At 54.2% G+C, this 13,121-nt stretch overlaps 1 protein-coding gene across 1 annotated transcript in view; it reads right to left on the bottom strand.

Moving 5' to 3' along the window:
- The window catches only part of TSPAN9 (tetraspanin 9), a 181,432-nt gene extending 169,964 nt beyond the window's left edge, over nt 1-11,468 (bottom strand). The window contains exons 1-2 of the mRNA XM_036865742.1: nt 11,399-11,468; nt 4,432-4,498 (exon numbers count right to left, since the gene is read on the bottom strand). The gene's annotated coding sequence lies outside the window, so the exon portion shown is untranslated. The remainder of the gene's footprint in view (nt 1-4,431; nt 4,499-11,398) is intronic.
- Between the last annotated feature and the right edge of the window lie 1,653 nt (nt 11,469-13,121).

Raw genomic sequence — 13,121 nt, 5'->3', positions numbered from 1 at the left:
ACAGTGATTGCCCCCAAAGGGCAGGATTACAGGAGGCTCTCCTTTTCTACCAGTTCTGGAACGCTTGAAGGTTATAAGGCGTTTGTATTATTTTTGCAACAACAACAACAACAAAAAGTACTTTAAAAAAATTCACCTTGGATTCTGTGACAAGCTTATTTCTCCGAAAAATCCGTTTTCATCCTGTCATTCCCCTGTCCGGGGACCAACACCAGCTCCCCACTGCTAGTCTGCTGAGATCAGTCTCCTCTGGGGGACATTTCAGGTACCCCAGAGTGAAGAGGCCCCGCCTTGACAGCTTGCTCCTCCCCCTTCCAGCCCAATCACCGGGCCACGCCCAGCTTGCCATCCACCCCTGCATCCCCGTCCCTCAAGGCCCAGCCCCGTCTCCCCTGCATTCCTCCGCCGCTCCTCAGAGAACGGTCCACGCAACCCTGTCCTTGATGGACCAGTGCCCTGTATCAGTCCCAGTCCTTGATGGGCCAGTGCCCTGTATCAGTCTCCCTGCACTGTGGGGAATGACTGCCCTTCATAGGAGACATTCACGGACACAGGCCGGCCAGCCACCTCCATCTCCAGCTCCTCGGTCTGCAGCAGGCGAGGGGCAGAGCCCAGACGGTGGTTCCACCCCGATTCCCTCTCTGCTGTCCACAGCCTACACGGTGGGGGGTGGCCCTGGACCGGCGCTTCCTCCCCACCCAGCCCATCTCAGCGGCAAGCAAGTGGCAGCCCCTGTGCCATGGCTGCTAATGCAGAGTGACTCATGGCCTGGGGGTGCTCCGAGAGATTCCCCTCCCCACCCTCGGGTCCCACGTGCTGCATCCAGAGCCAAACTCTGGCTTCAAACCTAATTGCCTTCCTGGGGGACCCAACGGCTCTTCCTCACTCAGGACTCTGCAATCTGCATGTCCAGATTTTAAACAAAGCTGTTTAGAATCTTCCAGGATGGGACGAGTGGAAAATTGCAAACCCAGACCTCTACCTCACTTTCTCTAAAACAAGATGTATCATTCTACATGTGCACATCCCCCCATTCCTGCCCAGCCCGGCACGCTGCCCCTCTGAGCCCTTCTGCAGGGTGGGGACTCGCTGCGGCAGGATCTACCAGCTCTGCCCCCCACGCCCCCGGGGCTTGTTGGAGAGCATCGGGCCGAAGCCTCAGCCTCCACACTGGGGCAGGCGGCCAGGTACTGTGTCTGTTTCACACTCCCCTCCAAGGAGGGGGCATTCACGTCACAGGTACATACTGACCCGTTGAAAGGGCTCAGGTGGGCCTCTCAGCTGAGGGAACAATGTGGGAGAACTCCCCCCTACACAAATTTGCTAGGACAAGCACACACATACTCACCGACACATGCACGCACTAGTGCGTGGCCACACCCTGTTCCAACCTTGCTCTGAGCATCCCCCTGAGACCACTCCCCTCATCTGTCGGTCCACTGTTCTCAGAGGCCAGCTCCTACCCCTGGCCCTCTCCCTGACTCTGAACCTGACACCCTTTCCTCCCTGGGGGTGAGAGGAGTACAGGACGTGCTGGGATGCAGCACAGGTACGGGGCCGCCAGCCACCAGGGCTCCAGAAGGCCGGCCCAGGCAGAGTGGGACGTTGTTCAGGTTTTACAATAATTTGCTCGCTCTAATTTTTCTTGTTCACCTGAGGAAGGGCATTTTTCGACTCTGCACAAAGGTGCTGTGAGGGCTGGCAGCGGCCCTGAGCTGCCAAGGCCAAGGCCAGGAACACGCCAAGATCCTACACGGGAGGCTGCGGGACCCTCGGCCTTCCTGCAGTGACGGCCAAGCCTCCCCAACGAGGGGGAGGTTCCAGGGGACCGGCTGAGCTGCCTGACTCTTCAGGCCCCCTGGATGGTCCTCCACCCCCATCCTTTCCTGTTTCCAGCACAAGGTCAGATATTTTAACAAATGCTGACGCTGGGTGTAGAAATGATCACGAGGCTCTTGGAAAGTAAGCAAGTATTCAAAGTGCAATAAATTTCCAGGCACTGGAAGGGGAGTGGGAGGAAGGCAGAGTGGGGGGCGGGTGGTAAACTCAAAAGCACAGATAGCATTAAACGACAGACACTCAAAACCCATCCACACGTGGCTGCCGAGTGGGGCCCAAAGCGCCGCGCGGACCGGTGAGCCCCCAGACACGCTCCTTCCGGCCGCCCCTTCCGGGAGACCGGCCACTGCGGGCTGAGTTTGGGTTGTGTTTTTTGGTTCGAGGGGAGGGCGGGTGGAAGCCGGCCTCCACCAGGCAGATATTCTCATTTCACCAGGCTGGGGCTCGGACGGAAGCTGAAATTATGAATTCGTTGGGCTCGGGTCCAGCGATGGGGCCTCTCGCTCCCAAGTGCGTGGGGCTAGGGCAGCAGGCAGGTAAAATGAAAGGGGCGGCAGAGGCGCTGGTGCAGGACGAAGTCCGGCAGAGACCCTGCCGCTAACCAGACCGGCGCGCGTCTCTGTGGACAATCTCCGCCCCCCGCCCGGCTCACTCATGAACCGCAGCCCTCCCTCCTCCGTGCACCCCGAGGCCAGGGGCAGAGCAGGTTCTTGTGAGAGGACGGCGGTGGGGAGGCCCCCAGACCGGAAGCGGAGACCCAGGCAGGCCCTCGTCCACTCAGAAACCACTGTCACCAGCGCGAGAAGGCATCTGAGCGACGGCGGGGAGGAGACCGGCCTAAAGAACCAACCAGCCTGCCACAGGGGACCTAACCAGGCGGAGGTGGGACGAGAAGCTCGACCGGGAGCTGGTCACCATCCCAGAGGCTCAAGCGCAGGACAAGAAACGGCCAAACCAAAGGCTGTGAAGGCCAAAGCCTTCGGAGAGGATAAACTTCCTGTCTGGAAAGGCCTTCACGCAGGTCTCCCTCACTGTGCCTTCAAACAGACGCACAGGAGGACAGTCGTCTGGCTAGAAAGGGCCGGTGATGCAGGCCCATCTGTCTCCTCCCTTGAGGCCCCCCAGGGCGGGCCCCGTGGATCTCTGTGACGGGGTGGGACGTGCCATGAGCCGCGAGGACCCTCACCCACTTGTCCTCAAGTCCCTCCTCCCTGCCACCTGATTTTCAGCAGACTGGTTTCCCTCGTCCTGGCCTCGTGCCTGGCTGCACAGCCAGTCCTCCCGTAGGCGGTGCCCCAAATCCCAGGGCAGCAAGATTGAAAGCAGACACCCCCCAAGCCCCAGGGGGAGGGGGGAAGACTTAAAATGGGAGCCCTGCATCCCAGCTGCAGCAGACTCCAGACTCCAGGAGGGATGGGGAGCGGATTCCTTGCCGCAGGTCTGCTGCGAAGGGCAGGGGCAGTGGGAATCAGATGGCCTGGGTGTGAGCCGCTGCTCTCATGGCACTAAAGACGTGGTCTTAGGCAAGTCTCTGACCTGCACTCCACCTTAGGTGCTGCCACTGTGAAACGGGGGGAAATGACAGCTACCTCACAGGACTCTCATGAAAGCTAAAGGAGATTTAAATTAAGATTTAATACGATTTAAATTAAATTAGTTGTGGACATATGTAAAGAGTCTGAAACTGTGGCCGATGATGACAATGACAAATATGAATCCTGGCATTTGAGTATCATGTGCAAAGCACAGCAGGCCAGTCAAAGGTCCGCGGCCACTCCCGGGACTCCAGATCATCTCTGCTGGGACTCACAGAGCCAGCACCCTCCTTCTCACCACACCACCCCACCACCACACAGCTGGGTTCTTGGAAGGTAAGAGATTTACAGATCACCCCGCAGGAGGAAGCCACAGGATAAAACACACATCAATTAAAACATTAAAAGACCCAGGTCTGTACGCAGCACCCCCGGAACCTGAATCAGCACCATCCACACCAGCGACCTGGGTAGCTCCTGCCCAGCTCCAGCTCCAGCTCCGCAGGGGCCTCGATGCGCAGGTGCTAGGAACAATGAAGCTACCAGCAAGGCCCCTGGAGCCTGCAGGAGCAGAGATGAGGACCCCCAGCGAGCATCCTGGCAGAGGGTGCCCACCACCGGAGGGCCAGGGGCATTCCTGCAGCAGCCAGGATAGAGGAACGGACACAGGTGGGATTGGTCTGATTCCCACAGATTCCTTTCTGGCCGGCTGGAGGGAGGAGACAGGAAGCAGGAAGTTACAGGCCTCTCCTGCTTCCCTAGGCTCCCTCCCTACAATAAGGGTGGTCAAGAAAGAAATTAAGAATACTGCCGGCCACCATTCAGAAACAGTGGGGAGGAGGGAAATCTCTCCCGGCTCCCAAAGCCCCATTTAAGGAGCTTATCGATTCAAAGTCGAGAGCTGGGGCAGAGAGACAGCTAGGAAATGTCAACATCCCACTCTATCCTCCCTCCCCAAGCCACAGTGAAAGGGCAAGAGAGACTGTGGCTTTAGACAGTTTATAACACGCAGACTTTCAGAGGTCCCAGCACACAGTGGACCCAGACCAGCACTGACCTGTTTTCCTTGAATTTCCTGCAAACACCTTGGCTGCTGACAGATCAGAGAAGATCCCAGGATATTCCTGCAGGAAAATAAATGAAACATTAGGTCATCACTGCGCTGTGAAGCCACTCCAGGGTGAATTCTGTCCAGCCATGGCCACTCTTTGGGCTGCAGTCTCCCATGGAGAACCCATTCATGCAACAGCTGGAGAAGCCCAGAAAGGGCAAACGGATTTCAGCTGCCGTGCCAGTCCACTCAGCTGCTGCTGGTGGGTGCTAAAGCATGATGACAGAGACCAAGCCCTGGCTCGATGGGAAAGACAGCCATGATCGACTAGTGATGTCTGCTATGGGTCGTTCTAACAGTAAGAGTATCCGTGCCAGGTATTTGCCATCCCTGGGGTAGACCCTTGGCATCCAGGGATTTAACATTTGTAATTTTGACCACTCACAAGTGAGAGAAAGTTTCAAGATATTTAAAAGTGTGTAACTTTACTGAGATGTGAGTTTGATTCACACAAATCAAAGGAATAGACAACTGAGGCTGAGGTAAAGGAATAGACAAGTTTCTTGTTTCCATCTCTGCCACATCTAAAGTTACTGTTGAGGAGCAATAAACACTTGGTGGGAAATGCCCATCAAGTGAGAGATAAAGTTGTAGCTGAAGTTGAAAGGGTAGTTAATTCGGGGTGTGAAGATATATACAGGAAACATTTGGCTTTCTGCGGAAACATGACTCCAGAGACAGCCAGGCCTGTGTACAAATACTGCCGTGGATGCAAACTTGGGATTCTAGAAGGTGCAAGATTCAGTTCTTTTTTTTTTTTGGGGGGGGGGTGGGACAAATGGGCACTTTTTTTAATTGTGATATAATTGGCATATCACATATTAGTTTCAATATAAGGATTGGATATTTGTACATTTTGCAAAATGATCACCACAACAAGTCTAGTTAACATCCATCACCACACAGTTACAAAATGTCTTTCCTGTGATGAGAACTTTTACCATCTGACTCTCTCAGCAACTTTTTTTTTAAAATATATTTATTTATTTATTTTTGGCCGCGTTGGGTCTTCGTTGCTGCGCACGGGCTTTCTCTAGTTGCGGCAAGCGGGGGGCTTCTCTTGTTGTGGAGCACGGGCTCTAGGCGCGTGGGCTTCAGTAGTTGTGACACTCGGGCTCAGTAGTTGTGGCTCGCGGGCTCTAGAGCACAGGCTCAGTAGGTGTGGCGCACGGGCTTAGTTGCTCCGCGGCATGTGGGATCTTCCCAGACCAGGGCTCGAACCCGTGTCCCCTGCGTTGGCAGGCGGATTCCTAACCACTGCACCACCAGGGAAGGCCTCAGCAACTTTCAATTTATAACACAGTCTGATTGTTAACTCCAGTCACCACGCTGTACGTTACGTCCCCATGACAAGATGTGTTTCTTGCGGGCTTCCCTGGTGGCGCAGTGGTTGAGAATCCACCTGCCAATGCAGGGGACACGGGTTCGAGCCCTGTCGGGAAGATCCCACATGCCGCGGAGCAACTAAGCCCGTGCGCCACACCTACTGAGCCTGCGCTCTAGAGCCCACGAGCCACAACTACTGAAGCCCGCGCGCCTAGAGCCCGTGCTCCACAACAAGAGAAGCCCCCCGCTCGCCGCAACTAGAGAAAGCCCGTGCAGCAACAAAGACCCAACACAGCCAAAAATAAATAAATAAAATAAATAAATTTAAAAAATTAAATTAAATTAAATTAAATTGTCAATTAAAAAAAAAAGATGCGTTTCTTGAGAACGTCCGGGTCCACGCTGAGCCTACTCTGTGCCCCTCGGCGATGAGTGAGGGGCTGAGGAGAACACAGGGGCAGAGAGAATCCATGCCCTGAGGGGCTTCCAATCTAGTTGGAGAAGCGATGATGCCCCCCCCCGAAAAGAGCAAAGGGCCCTGCACCCTCACCATCACCCAGCCCAGAATCCCCTCCAGTCCCCCTGCGTCGTTTCCTCACCAGCCCATCCCGTCAATCCATTGATGGTCTCAATCCTACTTCCAGAATGTCTCAGGTTTGTTCCTCACAGCTGCCCAGCCACTCTCCCCACCATGATTTCCTCTCTTCACAGACCCCATACTCGCCCTCCGCAGGCCTAGCCCTGCTTCTGCGACCCCTACTCAAAAACCGGCAAGGTTCCCAGGCCCCCCAAGGTTAACTGCAGTCCCCCCAGCACCAGCAGGCAGCGCATGGGAGACACTTAATTTCAATGCATGGATGGAGGAAATTCCTTGGCTGGACATTTGAAGCCACCCATAATATGGTCACTGTCTACCTGTCCAGCCTTTTGTCTCTCTGGTTCCTCCCACACAACCCACTCACTGGCCCGACTGAGCTATTCCAAACCCCAGCACTTTCTCAATGCCATTCCTCAGGCTGACCTTTCTTCCCTTCCGTAGAAATGCAAGCCACACTTCAAAGTTCGCATCAAACACCACTTGCTGCACGAGGTGGTCCTCTAGCATCAGAGTGATTTATGCCCCTGTTTGAAACCACATTCTACTCTCATAAGCTATTCACCTTATATTTTGAATTGTCTTTTTTTTTTTTTTTTTTTTGCCACACCACATGGCATGCGGGATCTTATTTCCCTGACCAGGAATCAAACCCGTGCGCCTTGCAGTGGAAGCGCAGATTCTTAACCAGTGGACCACCAGGGAAGTTCCTGAATTGTCATTTTTTGAAGCCCTTTCTTAACCCTTTACTGTGTTTTATGCCCCATGAAGACAAGGACATTTACCATTTTCATTTTTGCATCACCAGAACTCAGCACAGACTCTTGTACTAAGATATACATACGAAAGGATCACCCCAGGCAGTGTAGGAAAGCCAGGAGAGATGAAGACATAAAATGCCAAAGGGGTTCCAAGGAAAAGGAGGTTCTTTGGGGATGGGTGGCCAGGGAAGGCTCCATGAAGGAGCTCAGACATGAGTACGATCTTCAAAAGAGGGGAAGGAGGGAGTGCGGAGGAGCATTCCAGGAAGGTGGAACAGTATGAACTAAGGGACAAAGAAGGAATGAGCGAAGCATGCTCGGAGATGAGTCTGGCTGGCACCGGGGGTCCCTGGGGGAAGGGGAGTGGGAGGCAAGGCTAGACAGGACGGCCGGGATGGGTAGGGAGGATGTGGAGTGCCAGGCTAAGGCACCTGGATGAGATCCATTCCCTCAGTCCGTGGGATGCCCACCACAGCAGGCCTGGGCCTTAATGGTAGAAGAAGTCCTATCCTCTCTTGTTAGACTAGCCTCCTCAGCTAGGTTATAAATAACAGGCACCGTTTACTGAACACCTGCTGTGTCTGAGGCCCTAAGCTACGTGCTTCACATACATTATCTCACTGCTCCTTCCAACAGCCTTGAGAGCTCAGTATTGTTATCCTTGTTTTGCAAGCAGGAAGCGAAAGCTCAAAGAGGTGAAGGCCCTTGCCCAGGCCTCAGCTGCTCACTCTTTTTTTTTTTTTCCTTAAGTAATAAAAACTTTAATTAGCATTTATTATCTTCTAAAATCCATGGTTAGTTTCTTACATATACTAACCAATTTAATCCTTATCTCTCTATAAAGTATGTACCACAATATGTACATTTTACAGTTTGGGAAACTGAGATGTAGAGAAGTTAAGTAACTTAACCAAAGCCATCGTCTAATAAATGGTGAGATCAGAATCTAAAGGAAAGCATCCTGCTGTTTGCAACTCATGACCACTGCCTAGTCTCACCTGCTCACTCTTTTACTGAACAATACGGCCGGTGCTAGAGGGCCGGTGCTGGAGTTACATTCACAGGGATGAAGACTGGCGCTCTGGTCAGCTACCCAGACTCGCCTTATTCACTCCTCAAGGGCAACATTAATTAAGGACATAGTAGGAGCTTAATAAAGCACACTAAGTAGAATGGAGGTTGCCAGGGGCTGGGGGGAGGGGGAAATGGGGAGTTGTTTAATGGGTATACAGTTTCAGTTTTGCAGATGAAAATATTCTGGAGATCTGTTGCAGAACAATGTGAATATACTTCATGCAACTGGACTGTACATTTACAAATGGTTACGATGGTCATTTGTGTCATGTGTTTCTTTGCCACAATTAAAAATGACAAATAGGAATTCCCTGGTGGCACAGTGGTTAAGAATCCACCTGCCAATGCAGGGGACACGGGTTCGAGCCCTGGTCCGAGAAGATCCCATATGCCGCAGAGCAACTAAGCCCGTGTGCCACACCTACTGAGCCTGCGCTCTAGAGCCCACGAGCCACAACTACTGAGCCCGCGTGCCCCAACTACTGAAACCTGTGCGCCTAGAGCCCACGCTCCGCAACAAGAGAAGCCACCGCAGTGAGAAGCCCGCGCACCACAACGAATAGTAGCCCCCACTCGCCGCAACTAAAGAAAGCCCGCGCACAGCAACAGAGACCTAATGCAGCCAAAAATAAATAAATAGATAAATTTATTTTTAAAAAATAACAAATAAATAAAGCACACTTACTAACTGACTGATTGGCTGCTGATAGCATTGTACACTGTTAAGATATCCAATGCTGGAAGAGATTCTAGAAATATTTTAACCCAATAACCCTCCAAAACAGAGAGCTGGTGAGGGGAGGTAACTTGCCGAGGGTTAGGTGATGTTAGGACTAAGGTCGGAGCCTAGGTCTCCCAGGCTCAACAGTAAAGAATGGCAGAAGCAGCTGGGAGTAGTAGAAAACACAGCATAAGAGGTCAGAAGCCATGGGTTCAAGTTCTGCTTCTTCCACTTATGAGTTCTGTGACCTCAGAGAAGTCGTTTAGTCTCTCTTAGCCTCATTCTCCTAAACTACACGAAGAGAATTAAAAATAACATATGCTTTACAACATTATGTGCGAATCAAAGAAAATTATATACAGCTAATGTACAGAGAAAGCACTTGGCCAACTACAAATTACTTTATTTATTTATTCTTTTTGGCCGCACAGCACAGCTTGTGGGACCTTAGTTTCCCCCTCCAGGGATCCAACCCGCGCCCTCAGCAATGAAAGCGTGGAGTCATAACCACTGGGCCACCAGGGAATCCCCTACAAATTACTTTATAAACACTAGTTACTGTTATTCATATTAACTATCTGTTTATAGATTTAAAGATTAAAATCTGATTAAGTCAGACCAAAAAAACTCCCTCTCCATTCTGGTCCACTCTCAGCTGTTCCCGGCCTTGCACACAGCAAGTCTTCAATGAGTGAGTGTAGAACTGAATTACCCTTCAAGTTTTATCCACCTCAACCCTCTTCCCTCCTTCACCCCACAACCCACAGCTCAGCTGCAACAGCCCTGCCAGGACCAGGCGGAGGGTAGGAAGCCAGTGTGAACCTCTGCCTCCCTGGCTGCATTCCTTAGCTAAATACAAATGATTTGTCCAGTCCATCGTTTGAAATTGTCCGTAATACCTCTCCTCCCCTTCCCATTACTTAGGGTGACAAGCTGACTGCACATCTTTATAGCAGAACATACATACAAAACATTCTCTATGGCTATTTTCAGTAAAGAGGGACTTCGCTGGTGGTGCAGTGGTTAAGAATCTGCCTGCCAATGCAGGGGACACAGGTTCGAGCCCTGGTCCAGGAAGATCCCACATGCTGCAGAGCAACTAAGCCCGTGTGCCACAACTACTGAGCCTGCACTCTGGAGCCCGTGAGCCACAACTACTGAGCCCACGTGCCACAACTACTGAAGCCTGCACACCTAGAGCCTGTGCGCCACCACAAGAGAAGCCACCGCAATGAGAAGCCCGCGCACTGCAACAAAGAGTAGCCTCCACTGGCCGCAACTAGAGAAAGCCCACGCACAGTAACAAAGATCCAACACAGCCAGAACCAAATAAAGATTAAAAAAAATTAAAAAAAAAAAAAAAAAAAAAAGAGAGGGAAGCTGGCTGGTATACAGGGATCAGAGCATGAGTCTTCAGTTTTCTCCACTAGTCCAGGAAAGCTTCCTGGAGGAGGACACCTGAGTCACCCCAGGGAAGGGGACAGCTGCCTGTCAGAAGGGCATCCTCACATAATGAGTCTGGTTCTCTGAACCAAAGAAAGATGAACTGCTGCGGTCTTATCCTTATTTGGGGGATGGGGAGGAAAGTTCTACCCAGCCCAGGGGATCCCATACTACCCCAGTGCTTCAAACCTCCCCAGACACTACAGGTATTTGGGAAAGAGGTTGAGAAGGGACCAGTATCTTTTTCAAAAACAGGCCATCCAAGACTCCAGTTCTGAAATACACGAGTACAAATACTGCTCTCAGTAAGGAGCCAGTTTCTTGTTTGGACTTTTTTTTTTTTTTTTAACCACAACAAAGTTTTTTAAAGTCCCAAACTTGGATGCACAGATGGACTACATCTCGGACCTCGGGGCGTGCCAAAGCCCTGTCACTCCGAGTACCGATCTGCCAGTGGTGGCGCAAGGAGTGGTCGGGGTGCCGGGGGGCTGCAGTTAGTATCCCAGCCCTGACCGAGCCCCCGGCCCTCCCTGGGGGCGCTGTATGGACCTCCCCCAGCCGGTCCACTAGGTCACAAAGTGAGAAACCCTTGACAGCTCCGGGGCTCCCCCTTTCTGCTGCATCCTACAGACCCCCATCCCTTCGCCTGGGATTCCGCCGTCCACTCCCGCAGCCGCATTTCCAAAAGGTCTTCCTCGGAACCTCTCCCCTTGCAGACCCCTCTCCGCCCCGCTACCGGGCGCCGGGCACACCGTCCCCTTCGGGCCTCCCGCCCCCTGACAGGGCGCTGACCCCACCCCTCCCTCAGCTCGCCCACTGCCGCCCCTCGACACCCCTCCCAGGGGCGCCCCGGGCCGCTCGCCCCTCCGGGAACCGGGTCGGGGGCTTGCGGGCCCGCCCCCAGCCGGCCGGGGCCCGTAACCCCGTACGCTCCCGAGCCTCCGGCTCGCGGCCCGCCGCCCCACCCGCCCAAGCCGCCCGGGCCGCACTCACCGAGCTCCCAGGAATGCGGGGTCCGGCTCTCTCGCGCTCGCGCGCCGCCGCCGCCACAGCAGCAGCCAGCGGAAACTGGGGGCGGGGCCTGCCCTGGACCGCGAGGCCGCGGGGCGGGGCGAGGCCGCGGGGCGGGGCGAGGCCGCGGGGCGGGGCCGGCCGAGGGGGCGGGGCCGGCCCGGGAACTGGGAGGCCGTGGGGGCCCGGTCCGCCGCGCGAGAGGTGGGGGCGGGGACTAAAGCCGGGAGCTGGCGTGGGCACTGCGGGCGGGACAGCGGGTGGGGAAGGGGTGTGCGAAGCTGAGGGCGGGGACTGGGGCCGGGGGCCTCCAGCACCCCCTGGCCGGATCCCCGGCGTTGGAGCTGGAGGGACCCACGGGCAGGCCAGGGCCGTGCTGGGCGCGGGCGTCCTGGGCCAGATGTGGCTGCCCTCCGGGAGCCTTCCTCCCTCCCCGCCGCCTGGATTCTCGGATCGGCCGCTCCTCCGGGGCGCTGGTACGACCCCTGCCCCTGCCCCAGGGGCTAGAGCCGCAGCAGGACCAGAGTGTCTGGGGAGGATCAGGGCCTGGGAGTTCGCGCTCCTGCGCTTGGCGACAAGACACCGGCCCAAAGCCGTCCGGTCCCGGCCAGGGTCGCAGCCTTGCCTCTGTGGCCTCCCGCCTGCCCGCACACCTAGGCAGTCCTTCCCTGGCTGTGTATTAGGGACCGCCTGCCCGGAGAGGCTGTTGGAGGACCCGCTGTCCACCTCCCCAGGAGTAACGGCCTCCAAGTGCTGGTAAAGGGCACCGTGCGTCCGGAGGACGTGAACTACAGTGGGACAAACTCAGGTTACGCGTCTCCCGCCCAGGGCTTCCTGTAGGCCTTCCTCTCTGGGCCTGGACTCTCTTCCGAAGTGACCAGCGAGCAGTCACCTCTCCTGCTTCATTACTGTCGTGGAAATGTGTTCTGTGCTTCCCACCTGCACCATCCTGCACTAAGTATGATTTGAGACAAAGTTTTTTAACCTGACTAATCACCAGCGTCCCCTTGGCCTTTCCTAGTTGGATGGCAGTTTCTGCTCATCTCTTGGGCCCCCTCTTCTCATACACGCACAATCTTGTTTTGTCTATTAGACTTAACCCAATAATCCACCCCCTCTGACTCCCCTTTCTTTCCTTCCAACCCTTGTTCAATGCCCCCCATAAAGTCTTCCCAGGCTGACCCCCTCCACCCCCAAGCCCCAATCTCTCCAGTCACTGTGGCAGCCCTTACCACATGCAACTAACCCTGCCCAGCTTCCAGAAGAGGAAAGTGAGACCCAGAGAGGGAAAGGGATTTGCCTGTGATGTCCGCTGTGGGGGTCATCTTACTGTAAAAACACTGGGAGGCAGCCTCATGTGGTAGGACAGGGCTTTGGAGCCAGCCAGACCTGGGATTGAACCCTGACTCTGCCTCTTATGGGCTGTGACCTCTCTAGGCCTCAGTTTCCTCACCTGTGAAATGGGGTTTCATATTACCAATCCCACAGTGTTGATGGGATGGCCAAGATGACTGAGGCAAAAGCACAACATTTGATGCATGGTGGGTGCAAACATTAGCCTCTCCCTGCCCTTTAATGGGAGATAAGCAAACCTGAAATAATAAGACAATGGAGCCTTAGGGTTGGAAGAAACCTTAGAAGAATCCCCTCAATAGAGTCACAGGTGTAGAAAACAAACTTATGGTTACCAGGGGAAAAGGTGGGG

This window comes from Balaenoptera musculus, chromosome 10 (assembly GCF_009873245.2).
Source record: "Balaenoptera musculus isolate JJ_BM4_2016_0621 chromosome 10, mBalMus1.pri.v3, whole genome shotgun sequence".
In the NCBI taxonomy this organism is placed as follows: domain Eukaryota; kingdom Metazoa; phylum Chordata; class Mammalia; order Artiodactyla; family Balaenopteridae; genus Balaenoptera; species Balaenoptera musculus.
Note: the sequence above shows the minus strand (reverse complement) of the source record. Positions and strands in the feature narration are given on the sequence as shown.